Genomic DNA, 22,940 nt, shown 5'->3' with positions numbered 1-22,940 from the left:
GTACTGAGTCAACCCCTGAGTTTGTTAAGCACCTCTAGTGTCAGACTTTATCCAATAGTTCGATAGTTCATAAGCAGCAAATATGCAAATTGTTATACAACTGGTTTTAGAAGTTGTGCGACCGGTTGCCCCCAACACGGATCAACGATGGCACCCAAGTTCTACTCCGGGCCCTGGCCCCTGTACTGCCCCATCTGGGACCAGCATGGACCGAAGCAACAGGCCTACACAACTGCCAGCAGTGAGAGGGCGAGAGAGAGTCCCTTCGGGCCCGCACCACATCCCAGGTGATGATCCACTTTACCTCTCCTGCCGCAGTGCTTGGCCTCACTCAAGAACCTTGTCGCCACAGGCAAGGCACGCTGGGGCTGGTAGTTCAACTCCTGCGGGCCCGCCGGTCTGGGCAACCAATGTTCAGCACAAACTCCTTCCATGAAGCCTTCCACATGACGATGGTGCTAACTCGCATTGCCTTCGAGGGCCCAATCACTAGGCCCTCCTCTCCAGTGCTGTTAGAATTTCTCCGCCCTCTGGTGCTCACTACTCCCCGGTACTCCTCACCAGCACCTCCGGTGGCACCTTCGACATGCACCCCTAGCTTGTCTGAGATTCAATCCGTCTCTGGGTGCACACGATCTTCAGGCGCTCTCTAAAGCACTGGTCACACCACAACACGCACACTGCACGTCTGAGTCTCACCTCTCCTCCTGGTGCACAAGAGGTACCAGGCACTCTACACTAATGCCCTGGCTGCACCACCACATGCCGACTCGCGTGTCAGAGACTCACTCCTCCTTAGTGCCCATGATTTCCCGGCACTCTTCACTAGTGCCTGGACTGCACTGTGTCACGCATCCCCTGTGCATCCAGAATCTCAGCTCTCGTCCACGTTGCCCACAATCCGCAGACGCTCCAACACCTGTAGCCGCACAAAGACACACACCCTGCACGTCAGAGTCTTGATTCCCTCCGGGTGCCCACATTCACCTTGGGCACCTCTTCGGAGGTCTCAGGCTGCCACGACACGGTCTCACCACTGCACCACTTGAGACTTCCTGGAAACTTTAATGTTCCTGTGTTTCTGAACAGGGAGCCAGCTGACCTTAGGCCCTTGGGGTACAGGACGTAGCCCACAGCAAAGTCCTGCTCAGGAAGAAGGGGAGGCATGACCCACTGCAGCGTTCCTTCAGTGTCTCCTCGGTCATGAGCTACAAACTGCCCACAAGCCCCAGATCACGAAGCAAGGGTCAAGTTTCCCCCGCAGCCTATTCAGCAACTCTTCCTGAGGCAGAGGTTTTCTTCCCGATCGCAGACAGGTCAAAGCCGCCAGAGACTCGACCAGCCCACGGCATCTTCAAAGTGCTCCCAGCACTTCTCCGAATTATACCGAGACCATTCTTGATGACATCATCAACATAACCCAAGTCTTGGGGTTACAGTTCTTCCAGTTATACCCCTCATTGTCTTTGAAGTTTTCTTGTGCTCAGGGGTCCCCGAACCCTCCCTAAATCAGTCTTGTGTATCTCCTCCCCCCCAGTGTTACCGTCCTCTCTTTGACACTAAGGTCCTGGACCTTTAATCACTCACAGGGAGATGGGTCTATTGTTTTATGGCCCTGAACCAGGCCTCTTCACCTCGCAAAACCTCTCCTTCCCCCCGCTCCAGGTGCAGGGCATCCTGGCACCGTCTCCTCCCCACCCCTGGGGCACACCCTCTCTCAGCCTTTTTCACCTCTCCCAGATCCAGGCAGGCAATTCACATTTTGCGGGAACACACAAAAAGGTCTAATGCACAAACTCGGCCATTTCCTCAAACAGTGGTTTTTGTCATACAGCAACAAAACCATCCACCCAAAAAGATGCTCCATGGCGCCGCGAGTTCAGACATACCAAACTTCACTGTTTAATTTCCAGTTCTAGGCTAACAATACTACACCTGGACTTCCACACTCTGTCCTATGAGAAGAATGGCCTTTCGCTGTACAAAAGGGGGTGGTGATGGACGGAGCATCTGAATCAATCAAATACTCACACCCAGTCAAAAGATCTGGGTTTAATCCATCACCGTTCTTTAGCCCACTCTGCCACCCCCGTCAGACATGGCTATATGCAAATCAGTCTGACCCTGTGCCTCATGGGAACAGTCCAGCCCGAACTGCCAAGCCATGTCTTCCCTGGACCTGAAACAAGCTTCAGAGGAACGGTTTCTGGCATTCCAGCCGTCTTCAGCCCGGCTTGCTAGAATCCAGTGGCAAAGTGAGCAAGGGACTCATGTCTGAGCATACCCTGCCACACTTAAGGCGGCCAAAAGCGGTACAAAAGGGGGTGGTGATGGACGGAGCATCTGAATCAATCAAATGCTCACACCCAGTCAAAAGATCTGGGTTTAAACTTAAGGTGGCCTTTCACCAGGCAAAATGAAATGGAGCATTTTCCACTGTCAGCGCCTAGCACCCACACTGGCACAGGTCCTGCCTTTTACCTACACTGCACCCTGCCTAGGAGATATCCAGGATATCCTACATGGGTGCCCCATGTGTATGCAAAAAGGAAAGTAAAGCCTGACAAGTGGTAGCACTTGTCAGGACAACATGCTAATTTAGCATAATGCGCGCAAGCCCTACGCTGAAGACCCATGGTCCCTCTCTGCGTATTTCTTTAGTACTAGCTCTGGCACACACAGTGCACATCACTTAGCTAGTAACGAAAACATACCAATCAGAGACAACCAAACACCACTACAATTTATACAGGGAACATCTGTACTTGCACACTGATTAGCAGTGGCAAGTACCTACAGCATCTAACTTCACAGCTCTCTGTCAGGAAAACGGTCTAGGAGAAAAGCAAAAAGTTTGATTTAACTTTAGCCAACAAGGCCAACTCCAACACTCACCAAATAATATTGTCTGAACTAAATATTTTTCTTGCTTATTTACTTTTAGGTGCACAAGAGACACCACTCACAGTACTGCCAAACAGAAGACCGGCACAAAATGGCATGACCACAACACTTGAGTCCTCTTCTCTTCCACTTGTGAAGCTAAGTGCCGACTGACAGAGCTTGAAGATGTCCATAAAGAAAGGTGCTGCCAAGAAAGTGGCTGGTCAGGAGGAATAGGAGAAGCAGATTGCCACCACTGGCTTGCCACCCTCTTCCTTTTTTAGGAAGCTTCATGCACTTGCTGCAACATTCTCAAGGCAGTAAACTGGGAGCAGCACTCCCGCCTCATCAGCGGCACCACCCCAACCTAAGTGCAAACCCTTGTCTCAGAGCGAGGCCGCCACTGCAATCATGGCAACAAGCAGTGAGTCTGAATTGGATTTGTCTCAGCTGCAAGCTAGTAACCAACCATCACAGAAAACTGAGCAAAGTGACAACAGGAGCTGCAGCCAGCAATAGATCTTCATGAAGTACAGGAGGTTAAGTTTCCTGCTGAGCAAGAGGTACCGCTTCATGAATTCTTGGCTTCCGAATCTCCAGAAAGAAAAATAGCGTGTACTCTACCACCTTCATCTTCTCAAAGCACCCCTTCTGATGATGTAGACATTGATTGGACCCCACCTGAGATCGAGACCCACCACAAGAGATAAGGGTAAAGGAAAGTTCCTGAAATCCTTTGAATTATGGAAGGGAATGAAGAAGATGAGCTAGTCATTGTCATGGAAACTAGCTTAGAGGACACCAGAATTACTCCTCCTATTTAACCTGCTCTGAGGGACGTGGCACTGTTTCACCCCGCTTCCATATGTCTAAGGCTGAGACTTGCATCCCCCACTACCTCAGTCTAAGTATGCACTGCAGAGAGGCAATTGTCGACATACCCATGTACCTCTAGTTCTTCGGGCATTCAAAATGGCACCAGTGTCCCAAACAAAAAGTTATCTTCCCCAGTTTGGAACTTCTTTACGATTAGCCAGCAGGAGGGCAGCATTTCAATATGCTCCATGAGTCACGCAAATGTTCGTTGAGGTAAGTCTGATTCACACTATGGTACTGGAGCACCTTAAACATTGCTGCAGGTGGTGGTGATGAGATAGGTGAATCAGCTCCGATCATGGTTTGAAGTGATGAAGAAGAAGAGGGTAACAGCTTTACACACAGCAGCCCTGTCCCCAGCAGTGACCAAGCATCACCCGCATGAGCAACCTCAAAATAGTTCAAAATAGTTCAAGACTCGGATGGAGACACCACCGCATACAGTGACTGCCCCAAGACGCACATTGAATCTACCACCTCCTGGTTCTCTCCATAAGTCTTCTGCATCAGTGCCTCCACAAAAGAAAAAATCCAAGCTACTATTTTGGGCATGTTTAGGCAGGAGGGGTACCCAACTCTACCACCCTCCTGGACAACCTAGCCAACCTCGGCCTGCAACAACTTGTCACCACGCCCACCCACAAGGCAGGACACACCCTCGACCCCATCTTCACAGGAAGTAACAGCAGCCACTTCAGCTACACCACACAACCCCCCTGGATGGATCCCCACTGCATACACTTTATCGTCAACAAACCCACTGCCTCCAAACCTGCACCATGCCCTCCACGAAGGAACTGGAACAAAAACACTGACGAGCAGCTCGACTCCACCCTCAACCGCAATGCCCCTACCACCTCGACTGATGCCAACCATTCAGCCAAAGAACTCCACAGATGAATCTCCAACTGCGCAGACGAGCTCACACCCCAACGCAACTCCGATAGACAGTGCCCCAGGAAAGCCACTTGGTTCACTGCTGACCTCCTAGAATCCCGAAGCACCTGCAGACATCTCAAGAAGAACTGGAAAAAAAAACACCAGAAGACTACACCACCTACAAGAATGCCATGACGGAATACCACCCACGCATCAGATCCACCAAAAGGACCTTCATCCAAAACAAGATCCTCGCCAACTCTAGCAGCCCAAAATAATTCTTCAGTGTCATCCAGGAATTCGCCAAGCCCTCCAGAGAAACCACAGACATCACCACCTCCCAGGACCTCTGCGACAAGCTCGGAGCCTACTTCCATTTGAAAATCAAGGGCCTCTATGACCACTTCAATGACCAGAAACCACCTCCCTCCCCAGCAGTGCCAGCCAACCCACTGTCTCCTCCTGGACCCCAGTCACCACCGAAGACACCACTTCAACCATGAAGGGCATCCACTCTGGGGCACCAACGGACCCCTGCCCATCGCACATCTACCACAGAGAAGCCATCGCTCCAAAACTGTGATGCACCATCAACACCACCTTGAAGACCCGCACCATCCCCAATGACTGGAAATGCGCAGAAGTCAGACCTCTGCTCAAGAAGCCCACAGCAGACCCCACAGACCTCAAGAAATACCAATCCATTTCCCTGCTCCCTTTCGCAGCCAAAGTCACCGAGAAGATCGTCAATGCCCAGCTAACACAATTCTTCGCAGAAAACTCCATCATCGACCCCTCACAATCCGGCTTCCGTAGCAACCACAGCACTGAGACCGCTCTACTCGCCACCACAGAAGATATCCACACCCTCCTCGACCAAGGACACACCGCAGCTCTGATCCTTCTCGACCACTCTGCAGTGTTTGACACCGTTTCCACCCTCATGCGCACCACCAGACTCCATGACGCTGGCATACAGGGAACTGCCCTTGACTGGATCCGCTCCTTCCTCACACGCAGAACCCAAAGAATCAGACTACAATCCTTCCTCTCCAAACCCACAGAAACCAACTGCAGAGTACCCCAAGGATCATCGCTCAGCCCCACACTTTTCAACAGGCTATTACATACTCCGGGCTAACAGGTTATCGGGCAAGTCGGGGTGGGGTAGCAGCCATTTTTCTACAGAAGCACAGATTTACTGCTCTGGTGGTCAGTGGTATACCTCGGGTCTACAGCCTCATCTTAAAATTTGAATCCCCCAACTCTCCCTTTATTTGTGCCCTCTTCTATCGACTCCCAGAATACATGCCCTTATTTCCTCAACTACTAGGCAAACTCATCTCCCAGTTAGTTATTAATCACACCAGAATTATTATACGCGGCAACTTTAATTATTGGCCCTCTGATCCACAGGAAAGTGCCAACTCTGTCGAATTCAGAGATATTTTTTTAGGCATGAACTGTATTCAACATGTCCACAAGGCCACTCATGACAAGGGTCACATTTTGGACCAGGTCTGGACATCCAACCTCGAAATTACACCCCCATTAGTCACCCTGTGCACTTGGTCAGACCACCATTTTATCTCATTTAGTATGTCCCATACTCCCCCACTAAACCCCCCCTGGTGGGCAATCTTCTGGCAAGAAACTGGAAGCGAGCAAATGTTGGCGACTTCTGCACACTCCTTACAGCCACCTCCCCTTTGTTACCAGTTACTGTAAAATATCTAACATATTATCTTCATTCTCTCATTCAAGCTTTCACCTCCCACCACCACTACCCTTCCCTTTTCTCTTCTTTCACGCGCCACCGTTGGTATTTGAAAGAGTATAAATATTTTTGATTCATGCAAATAAATACCTGTTATTTAACTACAGAATTTGGCGCTTGTTGCTTGTGTGGTCCACTTTAACTTGTACATGCATAAATAGGTATAAATTAAATGCATACAAATCTTTGTTAACTAACCAGATTGTAGTGTCTTCACACAATCCTAACTGTTAAATCTTTAGAATTTTGGTCAAGGACCATTGTTTTCATTCCCGTATTGCGCCCAGGTCCGCATTGACTTTAAGGGCTTCCTCATTATCTATAATGGTCAAGTTGCAGTAAGGCATCAAGGACATTGCATACTGGATGAGCAGCATCTGCCTGAAGCTCAACTTGGAGAAGACCAAGGTCCTCATCCTTGGAGCCTCCGTCTCCGCATGGGACAACACCTGGTGGCCCACTGCCCTCGACATCCTTCCCACCCCCACAGACCACACCTGAAAGCTGGCATTGTCCTCTACTTCTCCCTCTCCATGACCCAAGAGGTCAATGCCGTCGCCTCCAGCTGTTTCAATAGTCTCCGCATCCTCCGAAAGACCTTCAAATGGATCCCCCTGAATCAAGGAAACAGAGACAAATCCAATTCAGACTCACTGCATGTTGCCATGATTGCAGTTGCTTCTCCACAAACTCCTGACCATACAAAATACCGTAACCAGACTCGTCCACAGCATCCCTCGGCACAAATACATCACACAACACCTGCATAACCTCTACTGACTCCCTGTTGAGATGAGAGTCACCTTCAAGATACTCAGCCACACCTTCAAATGCCTCCACAACACCAGACCCCAATACCTCAACAAGAGATAATCCTTCCACGTACCCAAGAGAACCTCCCATCCGCCGACCTCACCCTCGCCGAAACCCACGAATCTGCAAAGCCAGAGGAGGTCGAAGAGCCTTCTCCTACATCGCTTTTCCAAGCTCCTTATGGGCTTTAGATGAGCCCCCTCCCTGAACATCTGCAGGAAGACACTCAAGACCCGGCTATTCAACTGATGGGGCTGCCTACCCCCGCCGCCCCCCCAGCACCTTGAACGAGGACAGAATACAACTGGGAAAAGCATGAACAATGAAATGGACAAACTGAGCCAAGTTCAATGCCTGGCATGCTACTTCCCTTCTAGTTTTTCACACAGGAAGTCAGCAAGGAGGACACTACAATAAGTCAAGCTCTCCTGTTTTTGCATATGCTACAGTACCAATTAATAAGGGTGTCACAAAGGTTTGCCTGGGTGAAGGGAGAAGCTCATGAGTTGGCTGAGAGTTTAATCCTTCACTTGGCTGTTAATACAAGGCTGAAAAGAGAGATTGTGTCATCCAAAGAGTACTTCTGTATCACTGTACTAAAATAATACTGGCCACTTTAATTCTTTTTCGGAAGTGGATGTTATACTATACAAGACATGGATTGTGGAATATACGAAAGACCTGGAAGAAGAATGAATGGATGTTAGAGTCCCCGGCAGAAGTTCTGGTGTGTAGCCTTCAACCTACAGAGAGGCCAGCGTTGCTGTCTCACAGCAGCCAACATCAGCAACAAGAACAAATGCAACAACAACAGCAACAGAAGAATTGGACCCAACCTCTGCAATGGCTTAGGTTGAAGTGGCAGGGCTTAAATCAAGTGCAGATGTGAAGACAAAAGAGTTTGAGGAAATAGCGGCACCAATGACCATTCAGATGATGCTCCAAGACTATCTGGATGAACCAAAAGAGGTCTTCGTGGATCAAAACCCACTATGGTATTGGTATCAGAAGATTCGCCAATGGGCAGAACTCAGTAGGCTGGCAGTAAAGTATCTGGGCTATCCGGTAGCCCGTGTGTCTGCTGATCATGTGTCCAGTGAAGCTGGCACAGATGTCACAGTTAGAAGGTCCAATCTCTTGCCTCAAAACGTGGAGAGATTGATCATGTTAAAACAAACAAACACTTCATTCCACACAACTACTCTGTTCGTGAAACACCATAGGAGGATGAGGGTGATTGGTCAGACGCAAGTGTGTTAGCTGACCAACTTCTGGACGAACCACCTGAGTTTGAGGATGAACTCTATTTCCCTGATTTAGTAGACCTCCATAGAATTTTCAAATGATTGTTGAACTGCTTTGCCAAAAGCAAAAAATAGATATAGCTAGAAGAGCAGCATTATATTTTGTGTCTGACTTCTTCAGCCCCACCATTTACACACACGCATGGCCAAACTGGAGTTGAACCAGAGTGCAGTGAAGAAGAATCTCCATTCCCTTTAAGGACACTGGAAACAATGCCTGCATCCATCCCATATCTATCCTTCTTTGTTTTTATTCCCTAGCAGGGTTGCCCCAGTAAGGATCATTTAATTTATAATACTGCCAATGTGTTGCTTCTGAAGGAAAAGAGGAGATACAATACAAAAATTGTGTACCACCGTGCTTGGGTTGGGACAGATAACTATTGCACAAATGAGTAATAAATTACTGAGTGAGTGTGAAGGATCGTTGATGATTTATGTGGTGGTAGACAGTGGGGGTATTTAAATAATTTGTAAACTCGATTTCAATGATTTGCAATGTTTAGGAGCTGATGTGTCATTTGCCTGAGGTGATTAGCCCTTTTACAATTAGCTAGATTTACTTGCATGGTCCAGTACTTGCTGTAAGTTTCTTATGGTTCTTCAGAGACTAGACCAGTCAGTTTAGTTTAGGAATACAAATCTACACAAAATGCTCAAATTATTTTGCTCATCTTCTTCATCAACAGCAGTGCACTACATGTCTATGTCTCTCAATCCCATTTGGGTTGGGAATCTGACTGATTCTTTACTTGAAGTCAGGACTTAGGGCCAGACTACCTCAACAGCCAGAAGAATGAAGTTATCAATTCAAAGGGAAACCAACATGAAGATGACACTAAGAGGCCTACTCAGCCCTGTGGTCTGTATAGAGGTGCATTGATTGGGAAATACTCAGTAGTGAATGCTGTCTCAAATGTCAAACTCCTTTATTATGTGGTTGTGGTTGGGGGGGGGGGGCTGTAACTGAAAACAGACATGTGATATCACATCATCACATGATGGACGCATACAGATAAATGTTATAACAGTTGTAAGATTTATCAGCTGGGTACATAGAGCTACTTGTCTGGGATTGGCTGTAAAAGTGCTCTCACTTCCAAGTTATTCGCACATGAGCCATAATGAATGATTGCAGCAACCTATGCTCTTGCTCTGCCTCATGGTCCATGCCTCATAAAGCTTATCTTCTGTCCTTCTCCTTCACCCTACAAAATAATTTATTTTTTACAATCTGCAGGCCTTCTCTTCTGCTGCACTTCTCCTGAAATCTACATAACACTCCTACGTAACTTACCGGACCAGTTCAGCCAGAGACCCAAGATGGATATTTCGAGAAGAATCCAGATAAATCGCCCAATTTGACTTTTATATACAGTATTATTTTTATTTTAACAATCATAATTTTTAGAACTGTGTGGGTTTACTCCTGCATAATTTGTATTCTTCAAACCTAGATGACAACACATTTAGTTATGCAATAACTTGAGTCTCAGGGGCTAATGGACTGTTTGCAATGCATTTAATTGAACTGTCATTCCTTCATTTCCTTCCACAATGCATTTTATGATGATGATGCAGTGCTCATCGCCCTGATAAATATTGTTGCTGTGTAGTGGTTCACTTTGTCACACTTTTCCCAACTACCCATTCCCATCCATTCACTAAACCCCTAACCCTCTTCCCCCAGGCTGTGTGAAATATTGAGGTGTGGCTTATTAATTTGCACTATAAATGGAATGCATTCTTGGTGGGGTGGATGAGGTGAAAGCAACACCTACTTCCTGCCAGATCTTCTCTTACCTGTGCGATAGCACACGCCAGCCCCACTTACTCACCCATGCATTAAAGGGATACAAAGTCATATACACCATAATTCGTCAATATCATCATTTAGACCTTGTGTAGCTTAAATGCTTAACCTTCTCGTGTCCTGCGTACACTCCTCCTGAAACCAATATTTCATATGTTAGTTTTAATTATTTTAATAAATTAATTCAATACTAGCTAGTCATTGCTCAGGAGTTACTACTTTAATATCAGGTCTTTTATGTGGCATGACGACAGTCTGGTCTCAGTTTTTGATAGATTATGATATAAGTAACCCACTAACTCTGTGTTTTCTTTCAATCTTTTAGCATGTGATGTACAATCCTTCTGATTAATCCTAAAGTTTGAGTTCACCTAGGTGGAAGTGGGACCTTGCTTGTGATGACTTCCATGTTAGCACACTAGTCTGCTACAATTACCACCTCCATAAACCCTTTCGCTGCCAGGCCTCCACCCCGTGCCAAACCTTTTTTTGGCTATTTGGGGTAGTTTGCGCTTAGGCCCATAATTATTTTGTCCACATAAGGTATCCATGCCAAATTTGCATCCATTTTTCCATCATCCTGGGGATTCTACAGGTATCCCAGGAGTGGACCGAGAAAGTAGCCAAAATACAGCTACATTTGGACTTTTTTGGGAAGCAAGTGCTGCAGATGAAATTGTCTGTTTTTTTCTCTGTAAATGGTATCAATGAGGGGTTTGTGGTGATAAAATCACCATCTTCTCATCTTTTAGGAGCAGGCAGATGTTTGTCAGCAAACCAAATTCTTTCAACATAGTTTTGGCATTTTACTGGGACACAGCCCATTTTGCCTATGTTTGTGCTTTTAACCTCCTTCCAGTTAGTGGTAGAAATGGGTATAAAATCAATGATGGAGCCTGAAAAGCTATGCATTTCTAAAAATTAGACAACATTTTGAATTCAGAGTCAATTCTGTATATCCTTTAAAGTTTTTCTATAGAAAGTAACAGTTAAAATGAAAATATATTGAAAATGAGTTAAAAAAAACAGCCATTTGTGCCTACATTTTCACCTGTAACTTCTAACTATGGCAGATTTTCAAAAGCAATACATTGTAACATCCTCTGGACCCTTCTGGTTGTTGGGATATATAGGCCATGTAGGTTCACCCTGAACCCAATGTAACCAGAGCCAGTAACTGAGCTGTACCTTGCAATTGTTTTTCATTGTTCACTGGGTTTAAAGCACTTCATTTGGTGAAATATGAAAGAGTGAATAGTTATCAAGGAAACCTATGTATTTATGAAATGGGAACAAGGTATGGAGGTTATTAGCAGTGTAAGTAAGTAAGTTATGTTTGTATTGTACAGTTAGTTAAAACCTTTACAAAAGTGACCATCTCTTGTAAAACTATAAAACTTCAATTTAAAAAGCTGGTATCCACAATTAAAAACATAGTTAAAATTGCAAAGAGATCCAGTCCCCCAGCCTTGGTGGGTCACAGTCCAGATTCTTCCTTTTTTGTAAGCGGAGATTTAGCAACAGTTCAGAAGGTAAGATAACCTCCATGGTCAGAGTCTTAGCAGCAAAATGAGGAAGTGTAATCGAGTTCAGGTTAGAGTGCGTAGTGCAGTAACAACTTTTATGGCTTTAAGTGGATGAGATTAGCCCGCTAATTGTTTTATTCGAAGCTTGGATGTGCAAGAGTACTTAGTACTTGATGTAATAAGGCGCTGTCAGATTCTTTTGCATAGTGGGTCAGGGGGTCGGCTCCAACCAGGCTCCAATGCCACTTCTCAGATAATCTGGTTGTATCTTTTTTAGTCTGAGATCAGCAGCAGTTAAAAATTTTACCAGGCAACAGCTTAGTTGAACGTCTTCACCAGAGAAACTTGCAAGCACCGCTTACCTACTGGACCATTTTTGTTTCTTGTTAAAGATTGGTCTAAGTAGTGACCGGCGCTCCTGCATTAATTCCCTGCATATGGTTATGATGTGCACTATGTCCTCCTCTCCTTCCCCACAGAGACAGCAAATTGCCAACTTTGAAGGGCGTAACCATGGAGGCAAGTGATATGCAGATGGCAATATACCTTACCGAAATCTCAGGTACTTCTCTTTTGTGGTTTTCGCGAAGTTACATTGGAGGTATGCTTGGGGGTTCACTATGCTGTAGAACTGTACAGTGAGGTAGCTGTGTGCGGGTTCTGACAAGACGGCTTTGTCTTGTATTATAGATTCATTTTTTACAGTGTTATTTGCTATTTTTTTAAGCTTGCCATGGGCCCTGACAATTCCCAAAGTTGCCGTAACCCCTGCTGGTCCAGTGCAGTGTCCAAGAAATATCTAGCCTGGCAGGTCACTGAGGCTTCTAGTTCCTTCCACAAGTAGGAGTTTAGCATTTCAGGCTGCCTTTTTTGATTTTCCTTTGCGGGCCAGCTCTTCTCTTTGCATCCCGAATTCGAGCCTCATTTGTGCCAGAGATGTGTATCCTGGCAACCCGTAGTTGATTCTCAAGGCTCTCTCAATGGTGCCGTTAAATATTTCCGCATCTCTCTCTCATGGCTTCTCTTCCATAGGTGATTGATGGAATTAGTTTAGGCTGTTTCAACCTGGTCAGAGGAAGAAAGCTTGGTCCAGCAGTCTTATTTTTCAGATTTCTTAATGCTACTGCCGTCATGAATCCCCTCTTTTTTTTAACCTCATATTGTGCTTTGTAGTTACCTTTGTTATCAATCATAGCCCCCAGGTATTTATTGTCTTGTACGACTTTTAGCTTCACTTTTGCCTGGAACCAGTTGTGTTTTGTTTTTGTCTTCCAGACGTTTACACACAAGACATTTGTTTTTTCTTGACTAATACTTAATCTGTTGGTCTCCGAGTATTGGCATGTGATGTCAAGCAAGCGTGTGGACCTATAGGTGTCCAGCTGATAAGCACCAGGTCATCTGCATATAGGAGTTTGGGTAATTGATGGCCTCCTAGCTTGGGGGCATGTGAATTACTTTAGCTCAGTTGGACTGAAGGCTCGGCCATAAAAAGATTAAAGAGTATTGGGGCAAGCATACAGCCTTGTTTTAATCCTGAGGTTGTGTTTATCTTTATTTTCGTTAAATGGTCTCCTGCCCCCAGCTTTACTTGCTCCCAGCTGTTACTATGCAAAACAATTAGTTGTTTTAGAAGCAGTGATGGAATTCTTAGGCTTTTTAATTTTTGCCACAAAGTATTTCTGTTTATATGGTCAAACGCCGAGCTATAATCGATGAAGCACAGGTACAGGGGCTGTTTTATTACAAGTGCAGCATCTATCATTAGTGAAAGGGCTGAAATATTGGTAGCAGTGCCCATGTTCCTGCATAAACCGGTTTGGTTGTAAGGTACTGCTAGTGATTTCTGTGGCCCATTTAATTAATTCTTGGAGAAGTACACTAGCATATTATTTGGCTTCATTGTCCAAAAGAGCTACCAGCCGATAGCTCTTCGGATCACTCCTATTGACTTTTTTGCAGTTGATGTTTTCAAAATGTAATCGAAGATTGGTTTTAAAACTGAAGACCAGAAATCTAGATCTTGTTTAAAAAATATGGGTGGGATCCCGTTTGGGCCAGGCGCTCCCTCACGTCTGCTTTTAAGGATTCTTTTGCAGATTTGTTTATTCGTGATTATAAGATCCTATCCCAGTATTACATTGAAGTTTAACTGGGGCGATTGAGTTTCCAGGGTAGGCATGAGGTTAGTTGAGCCAGTTTGGGGAATCTGTTCTTTATTACAATGTGATTTGATGTAGGTTGTCCATGCCTCTTCTGTAACATGTGAATTTTTGCCCTGGCCCCATGGGTTAGACAGAACATTGATCGTCTGCCAAAATGGTGCGCTGTTGTTGTTTTTGATGTTGTGCAGGAGACTGACCCAAAGAGGCTCTTCAGCTTCTTTTTTAATTCGCCAATTTAGTTTTTTGTGGGTGGCTTTACGCTGCCTCAGTTCTTGCAATGCCGTGGGAACTTTTTTCCGCCTCCATAGTGTGTGATTTATCACTGCTTTTAGCTTTTTTAATTCGGCGTTATTCCTGCAATTGTGGCATAACTGTTGATTTTGAGAGTGAGCTGTTCTCCTGTTTCGAGCGTGTCTTTTTATGTCCCTGTAGCTGTTCTGTAGGGTTTTTGTAAATGCCTCCCAGCTTCCTATTCAGTTGAGGTCGGCTACATGCGCTTCTACAAGGAGTTGTTTCGCAAGGGAAAAGAGGCCTTCAGGATCGTTTGTTCTGCATTTCACTCTTTTCTCGTTAATGGTGAATTCTGAACAGAGTGTATTTGCTGGAAGCAATTTTTATGTTGATGACTCTTCTACCGTGATTTTTTGGGGCAGGTGATCGCTATAATCTAAACTTCCAATGCCATAGTCTTTTACTTTTAAAAACATGCAGCAAGACCAGAATGTGTAGTCGAATGTGGACTTTGCTACTGCGTTGTAAAATGTTGCTGCCTGCTGTTTAAAGCACGAAAGACCAGCTGCTCTAGAAACGCCACAAGCGTTTGGGAAGTTTTTGTGGATTTTCCATCTGTGTTGTTATCTTTAGGTATTTCCTCCCATGCAAATGGATCCTCTTCTGAATAGTTGTCCTCAGCTCTGTTGTTGAGCATGTTTAGGCTAAAGTCCCCTGTGATGATATAGCTGTTTGCTTTTTCCACTGTTACTATTTTCACCAGTTCTTCCTCCAATTCTTTACTACCTCTGAATTTATCACGTGGGTGTAGATAAAGATTTACGAGTATTATATACTCTTTTTTTGTCGTCCCCTGTACGGTAATTCAGAGTGTTTCATTGCGTTGGGTGGAGCTAGATTGTATGGAAATGGTTCAGCTGTGTAGATGCTCTTTATGGAGCTGTATGCCGCAAGGCCTCCTTTATTGTGGCTGAATTTTGAGCTTTTTGTTGCCGGTAAGTAGAGCAAATTGAAGCCATATACTGCAGTTGGTACTTCACACCATGTTTCTTGGAGCGAAATTATATCAAATTTCTGCAGATAAGATTGCAGTTCCGGATCCGAGGTCTTATCTCCCCGACCATTGATATTCCAGGAACAGACTTTCAAGGGAGCTTTTAGATGCAGATGCATTAAGCTTGAAATGTCACGGACTTGTAGGTTTGGTGTTTATTGTCCTGGATAAACAGCTCCACTCTAGTATGGCTCATCTTCTAGTTGAGTATGCCCTTTGTTCATTGTATTCTCCAGTTTCTCCATACTCAACGCTATTGCTGCGTGCTCCTCGCAGTACTGAGAATATTCGTGTGCTTGGTTGTGCAGAACTAGGGTATTCTTCTTGGCTCTTTAGATTGGCCAATAAAGGATCTGGATACCTTCATTTTGCGCATGGCCGTAGTTTAATACCCCAGGCATTGAGTATAGTTTGTTCCTTTAAGACTCTCTCAGCTAGGTCTGGTGTATCCCAGACTGTTTTTGTTGCTTCTGTTCCAGGTCGGTCTTGTGATTCTACAAACTCGACTGACTCCAGGTTGGTGGTTTTTATGTTCTTTAAACTGTTAGTGGTCCTTAGTAGTCACAGAATGTTGCCCAAGTTTAGAATATCAACCCGTCCCCTCGATATATACTCTGGGCGAAACATAATTATTGTTGTTGCACCGGGAAGCACTTTTTGTTGGTCCGAGATACTCTGTGTCGCTGTTGAGACCTCTGTTGATGCTGGTGGCCCGCATGATGAACTTACTGGGTCGAGGAGCCGGTTATTGCTGGCTAGGACTGTCTCTGTACTTGGAGCTGATGTTGTAATTACCTCCCCATTTGTACATACACTGCCCTGTTTGGCTATTTGTTTACCTACTGATTCCGTAGGTTCTCTTGTTGATGATATTACTGAGCCTTGTGTGGCTTTATTGAGGGCCCAGTCGGTCGCTGAGCGTGAATTTCTTGTTGTTGATGATTCCCCTATTGAGCGCCCTCTTATGTTCTCCAGTTTGTGCTGGGGCCATCATTTGTGGGTTTATTGGAGGATGTGCACTCTTTCCTGGGTTGGCCTCTTCCTTCTTTCCTGGCCTGGGTCAGTCGCTTCTTCCTCCCTACTTGAGGAGTCTCATTGATTGTCCGTTGGCACTTTCCCTGGGCTATGGGTTGTGCCCCTGCTGTGTTGGTATTTGATTTCCCCCATTCCTCCTTTGTTTTCTCCGCTGTTTGGAGGATAGTTGTACACCTTCGGTCGGAGTCATTGGGGTGCTGTGGCTCTTTGGCTCAGTGAGCTGTTATTTGTCCCTGATGTTGGTAGGTCCACGGCCTCCCAAAGCTGCCTTCCATCTGATGTCTGAGCTGCAGTTTACTGGGCCTGTACCTGGGTTCTTGGATTTTTACTTGGATTTTTTATTGACTGCTCACCGTTGCTCATATGAGCCGATCAATTAGCTGGTTTGTCTTTCACTGCCTTTCTTATGTCTGCAAGAAGGTTGTCCATTCCTGATGGTAGTGTGGCCAGCTTGTCCACAATTGTTATACAGGTTGAGCTATCCTGAATAAGTTGTGTCTCTGACTGAGCCCTCTTGATCAGATTGTTATGGTCTGCCAGCTTATCGTCTATGTTATCGACAAAAATGGAGAGTGAGTTAAGGACTGACAATTGAAGGTCCAGCTTGTCTGATTGCATTGCGTTCACGGACATTTGCATGGTGTGCAGCAATGTGGACCAGATGTCGTCTTTGTCTTGTGATTTGTCCTTTTCGATGGTAAGTTTTGGGAAGCTATGATTTCTTCATTGTGGATCACCTCCAGGGGCGATGGAATATGAAGCGACCAGTTCCTCTCATTCTTCTGGTGTGAGGTATGATGACTCTGGTTCCGTGTCTTGAGACGTTGGTGTTCATGTTGGTACCCATTGCGTATTTCTGTTAGATTGAGTTAGGTCAGTGTCATGACCAAGTTGTGCTTGAAGCTGTCCAAAGATTGGGTGAACGAACCAATCTTGCTCTGACCAATGGAGTATAGATAGTGCTTTTCCGGCTTCATTATTTGTTGTCATATTGTGGGAGTCTTTACTACCCACATTGCCCACGTTGGCCACGATCGCCTCCTTGGGCTCTGATAACTCCTGGTCAAGAGTGCCCGAGGAGAAAAAATTCTCTTTGGGATTGTCTTCCGCTTCTGGGCCGCTGAAGGGATCCAGGCAGAGCTATACCTCCATTTGGGAAGTGTTGGACTTGGGATAGGGATAATACTTGTGCACTTCCAATTCTTCCCCCTCTTCTCCCAAATGATGTGGTGGTGTTTTATCCAAGGACCCTTCCTTAGCACGCCTAGGAGGGAAATGGTTGTTGGTACTTTCCTTTCCTTCTTTTCCTTCCTTTCCTTCCTCTTTGGTTGTCACTGTGTGGCTCATGGCCTGTCCAAGAGCGGCACGCCCGCTCCCCTTTGATGTGATGATATTTTTGGGCAAATCTGTCTCTGATTGACTCAGGACATCATGTCTTAGGTGCTTGCTTGCCTCTATTCCTTGAGCCTTTGCCTCTTTGCTTGCAACTGTTGCATCTGTTGGACTTGCGTCATGGCTTTCGGGGCTTTTGCCAGTGAATGATAAATCTCCGCAGTCCCTGCAATCTGGCTTCAGCTGCTGCTGCTGTTGTACCATCTGGTGTTCGATCTGGTGTACCTTAATTGGTTGAAGTGGATCTGGAAGATTGGTTACTTTGTTACTATTTAAGCACAATGCCGTCCCGACATCCTTTATAAATGAAACTTTTGTGTATATTTTAGGTTGGTGACTTGGTTTCGGCAAGATAGGCTCACTGCTTGCGCCGCTAGCCATGCTGTGTGGTGAGGGCTGTGGAGAAATCAGATGGAAGTCTTCCTCCTTTACCCTCGCCTGTGCTTCATCACTTCTCTTGTTGAGTGTCTTCTTAGTTGTTCTCCTCGTTCTTTTGGCAGGGGTTACTATCGTCTGCTGCCTTGACTTCCCCGAAAGCATAGTTGTGTGCAAGTTGTTGTGTGCTGACTTAGCTGTTGTGGCAGCTATTGTGCGTTTCCTAAAGTTGTTATCTCCTTTAGTCTCTTTTATCTCCTTTTGTCACTTTTTGCCACTTATATTTCTTTGCCGGGCCTTTACCAGATTTGGTGATGGATTTCGCTGGCAATTTCTGTTCCTTGGTTTATTCCTTGGTTTGTTTGTTTGTTTGTGGCAGGGTGGACTGAGAAGGAATAGGGTGGGGTTTGTTCAGTACTGTTCAGCGCTGTTTGGGAGCACGTTTGGAGCTACAGAGTCTACTAAGAGTTTTTCCTACGCAGTGCACCACTGCCTTGGGAGCCTCTCCTCAACCTTTCCTTAGCCTTCCCTCAGCCTCCTGCACTCCGGCTTCCCTACGGCTGCCCGCTATCCGCAGTGTGCCCTGCCTTTGTCCACGCTTCGCTTTGCGGAACAAGCCTTCCGTGCCCCCCTGCAACTCCCTGCAAGCCCCCAGCAACTGGTTGGGGACCTACCGGAGTTGGTGTCACTAGACCTCTCTCACGATAGTCGCTCCTCACTAGTGCACCATCGGTACTCTGCTCCTCTGCTACACGTGTCACCGGACCTGCTCAATCCACTGTTGCAGGAAAACAATCAGTTTGGGGACAAGGGCATGGTGCGCAAGGGAGCATCACCTTAGTTTACTTGCTCTGCTCTGCTCCCCTCCCCTCGTGCTCTGCTCTGCTTCACTCCCCTCCCCTTGCCAAGCTGCCTGGCTCTTTCACCAGCTCCGGCTTCACTTCATTCCTCAAGTTTCCCCCACCTCAGAGACCAGCACTCAGTTCAGCTCTGCACTGGTGATGCGGCCCCAGGCAGTCCGCAGCTCAGGATTCGAGGCTTGCGGCTCGGGCAGGCACAGGTGCGTAGCTGTGGTAGTGCTCGCCATGGCTCTTCCTTGCTCTTCCTTTTGGCTTCACGGCCTGCCTCGCACTGCACCGCTGCTTCGTTCGGCTTCATTCACGCAGCCCCGCACAGCAGCTCTTGCCTCCCTGACTCCGGGCTTGTGTCCTGGGCACAACGAAAACATGGCACTGGAACACAGAAGCAGCACTACCAGGAGAGAGGGTGAGGTCAAGGCAGCACTGACAACAGTCATTATAAGCAGTGGTTATGTGCACATCTCTATATTTGTGGGATCCCATACTAGCATGTGAACAAAAGGGCATTTTTCAAAATGACCTTTTTTTGACTCACAGTCTTACATTTGTAAGGCACAAATGCAGAGAAAGACAATTGGTAATAACACTTTTTTTCCTATTAAGTGTTCCCCTAAGTCTCTCAATGAAAATGGTACCTCACTTGTGTGGGTAGGCCTAGTGCGCCCTATAGGAAACGGCCTAAAATGCATTATCGACACATCACATTTTCCACTGAAAACTGACCCCTTTTTGCAATTTAACTAGCTGTTGATTTTGGACCCTAGCTCTGCCGGCTCCTTAAGAAACCTAGCAAACCTGTACCTTTTTAAAAAACAGATAGCCAGGTGGGGCTGACTTGTGTGGCTTTCTCTACATTTCTTTACCCAGAACCCTGTGCAGAATCCTGTGCAAACCTCAAAATGTGTCTAAACAAATTCCTTTTGCTCACATTTTTTGGATGGGAAATTCTGGAATCTGTGGGGAGCCACAAACTTCCACCCACCCTGCATTCCTATAAAAATGGTACCTCACTTGTATGGGTAGGCATAGTTCTCATGACAGGAAACGGGCCAAAACGCCAAGTGAATCCATCACATTTTCCCACTAAAAACTAACACTTTTTAGCAATTTGCCTAGCTGTGGATTTTGGGTCCTAGCTCACCTGGCATCTAGGTAAACCTAGCAAATATGTACATTTTCAAAAACTACACACCAAAGGGTTCGGGTCACTTGTGTGGCTCCCACCAGGTTCTATTACCCAAAATCCCTTGCAAACCTCAAAAGTCATGTACAAAACATTTCCTCATATTTCTGTGATGGAAACTTCTGGAATCAAAGGGGAGCCATAAACTTCCTTCCACCCAGTATTCCCCCAAGTCTCCCGATTATAACTGTACCTCACTTGTGTTGGTAGGCCTAGTGCCTGTGACAGGAAACTGCCCAAAATGCAACATTGACACATAACATTTTACTACTGAGAACTGACCCTGTTTTAGTGTGCTTAGCTGTGGATTGTAGGTCCTTGCTCTGCCAGCATCTAGGGAAACCTAGCAAACCTACACAATTTTACATACTAGATTCATAAGGGAATCCAGGATGGGTTCACTTGCATGGCTCTCTCCACATTTTTGTACCCAGATTCCCTTGCAAATCTCAAAGTTTGTCTAATGAAACACCATCAGTTCTCATTTTTTTGTGATGGAAAGTTCTGGAATCTGTGGGGAGCCACAAACTTCTACCCACCTAGCATTCCCCCAAGTATCACTATGAAAACGGTACCTCATTTGTTTGGGTAGGCATAGTGCCCGTGACAAGAAACTGCCTAAAATCGACATGGACTCATAACATTTTGCCAATGAAAACTGTCCCTTTCTTTTAAACGTGCCTAGCTGTCGATTTTGGGCCTTAGCTCTGCCGGCATCTAAGGAAACCCACCAAACCTGTACATTATTGAAAACTAGATTCCTTTGGAAATCCAGGATGGGCTGACTTCCGTGGCTCTCTTCACACTTTTCACCCAGAATCCTGTGCAAACCTCCAAATTTTACTAAAAAAACACATTTTCCTCACATTTTAATGATGAAAATACTTGAATCTTAGGGGAGCCACAAACTTCTACCCACTTAGCATTCCCCGAAGTCTCCCTATACAAATGGTACCTCACTTGTGTGGGTAGGCATAGTGCCCAAATAGGAAATGGCCCAAAACACAATGTGGACACACCAAATTTTTCCACTGAAAACTAACCTTTTTTTGCAATGTGCCTAGTTGTGGATTTTGGGCCCGAGTTCAACCGGCAACAAGGGAAACCTAGTAAACCTGAACTTTTTTCAAAACTAGACACCCAGGTGAATCAAGAATGGGATGAAATATGTGGCTTTCACCACGTTCTGTTACCCTGAATCCCTTGCAAACCTCAAAATTCCTCTAAACAAAACTGTCGACTATGTGCCCAGAGGGGGCTCTTCCCACACACCACCAATCTCACAACCAAACCATGCATATGTGTTAAACTTAGTAAAGCGGCGTGTCAGTGAGCAACACTGACAATGCAAGTGACAAAGCATGACGAATAGCATTGCTGCAGTCAATATATCATGAAATGTTGCACGCCACAACACTGAGTGTGGACAACATCCATAAAGGAGCAGGTCACACTCTGACACATCCATGTGCACAAACAACCCTAGACATCAACAACACATCTGCGAACAAACCATGCCCCAGACTCCCAACTCCAACTAAGTGCTCAATTTACCCAAGTATGCAACATCTCACCACTGTATAAGCACAGAAGTCAAAGGCACACCGCATGAAAGGGATAATGGGCCACAAAATCAGAGCTGCAGGGGCGACTCTATCAAAATGCAGCACACACACATAGCATGCAGAGCACATCAACATTGATAACAATGTGGTACAAACCGCAACACATTCACAACAGAACAGAGGACACAACTGGTACCGCTTGTCTGTAGAAACTGACCAATCACATTTGGCATAGCACGGAAATGTGAGTTTATAATGTACAAGTAAAAACACACATCTGTGATATTGTCAAAATATCCACTGTCCCAAATCAAATAGGCAGCTCCTCCCAAAAATTCATAATATACACTGTCATGCAGTCTGTATATAAACATGTAAAATGTGTGAACATAATGTTAAACTGCATCTCCCCTTCACATTGCAGAGGGAATACCAAAACCTCCTGCAGAGTAGACCGAACTTCTCTTCTCTGATGACGAAGAGGACCTCCACACCTTCAAAACCAATGCCCTCCAAGAGTTTATTGACAGCTGAGTCAACCCACCTCCAGCAGCAGGGCTGCCCAGCTGCATCGATGAGCCCCCAGCCCCTGCACAGACCACACAGCAGGCAGCACCCACCATCATGACTGCCTCCCAGGACACCCACGAAAAACACATGGCCTTCCAATGCCATGTGTTGGGGTGCCAGGAGCAGATGGCTGAACAGGTGCGGGTGGGGTTCGAACACGTTGCAGCCAAACTAGATGCCATACATGGATGTCTAAGTCCCATCAGGGACCACTCACAGTCACTAAAAGACACCCACAGCCTGCTCCATGCTCTCCAACAATCCATGGCTGACATCACTGGAGTTCTGACTCTGAGACAAGAACAACTGTCAAGTCAGAGTGGCTCCAGCAATGTCACCCAGGAGTTGGGACACATGCGGAGGATAATGGAGAACATGGAGCTGACGCAGGCGGAAAGAGAGGCTGCCACAGCTGCACACCACCAAGAGGTAGCTGGGTTCTTACATGCCCTGCAGACCCTCCTCATGGCATTGCTGCCACAAGACCTGGTGCAGATGAATGCTACTGCTACCACTCAATCCACATATACTCCACCTGAACTGTCAGTGTCACAAAATGCAGCAGACATTCCACCTCCGGCCCCTGATGTGTCACTGCCACACAGTGCTGGAGACAGAACACCACCACCCACATGTGAG

Source organism: Lissotriton vulgaris, chromosome 1_1 (assembly GCF_964263255.1).
Source record: "Lissotriton vulgaris chromosome 1_1, aLisVul1.2, whole genome shotgun sequence".
Taxonomy (NCBI): Eukaryota; Metazoa; Chordata; class Amphibia; order Caudata; family Salamandridae; genus Lissotriton; species Lissotriton vulgaris.
This window is presented reverse-complemented; position numbering follows the sequence as displayed.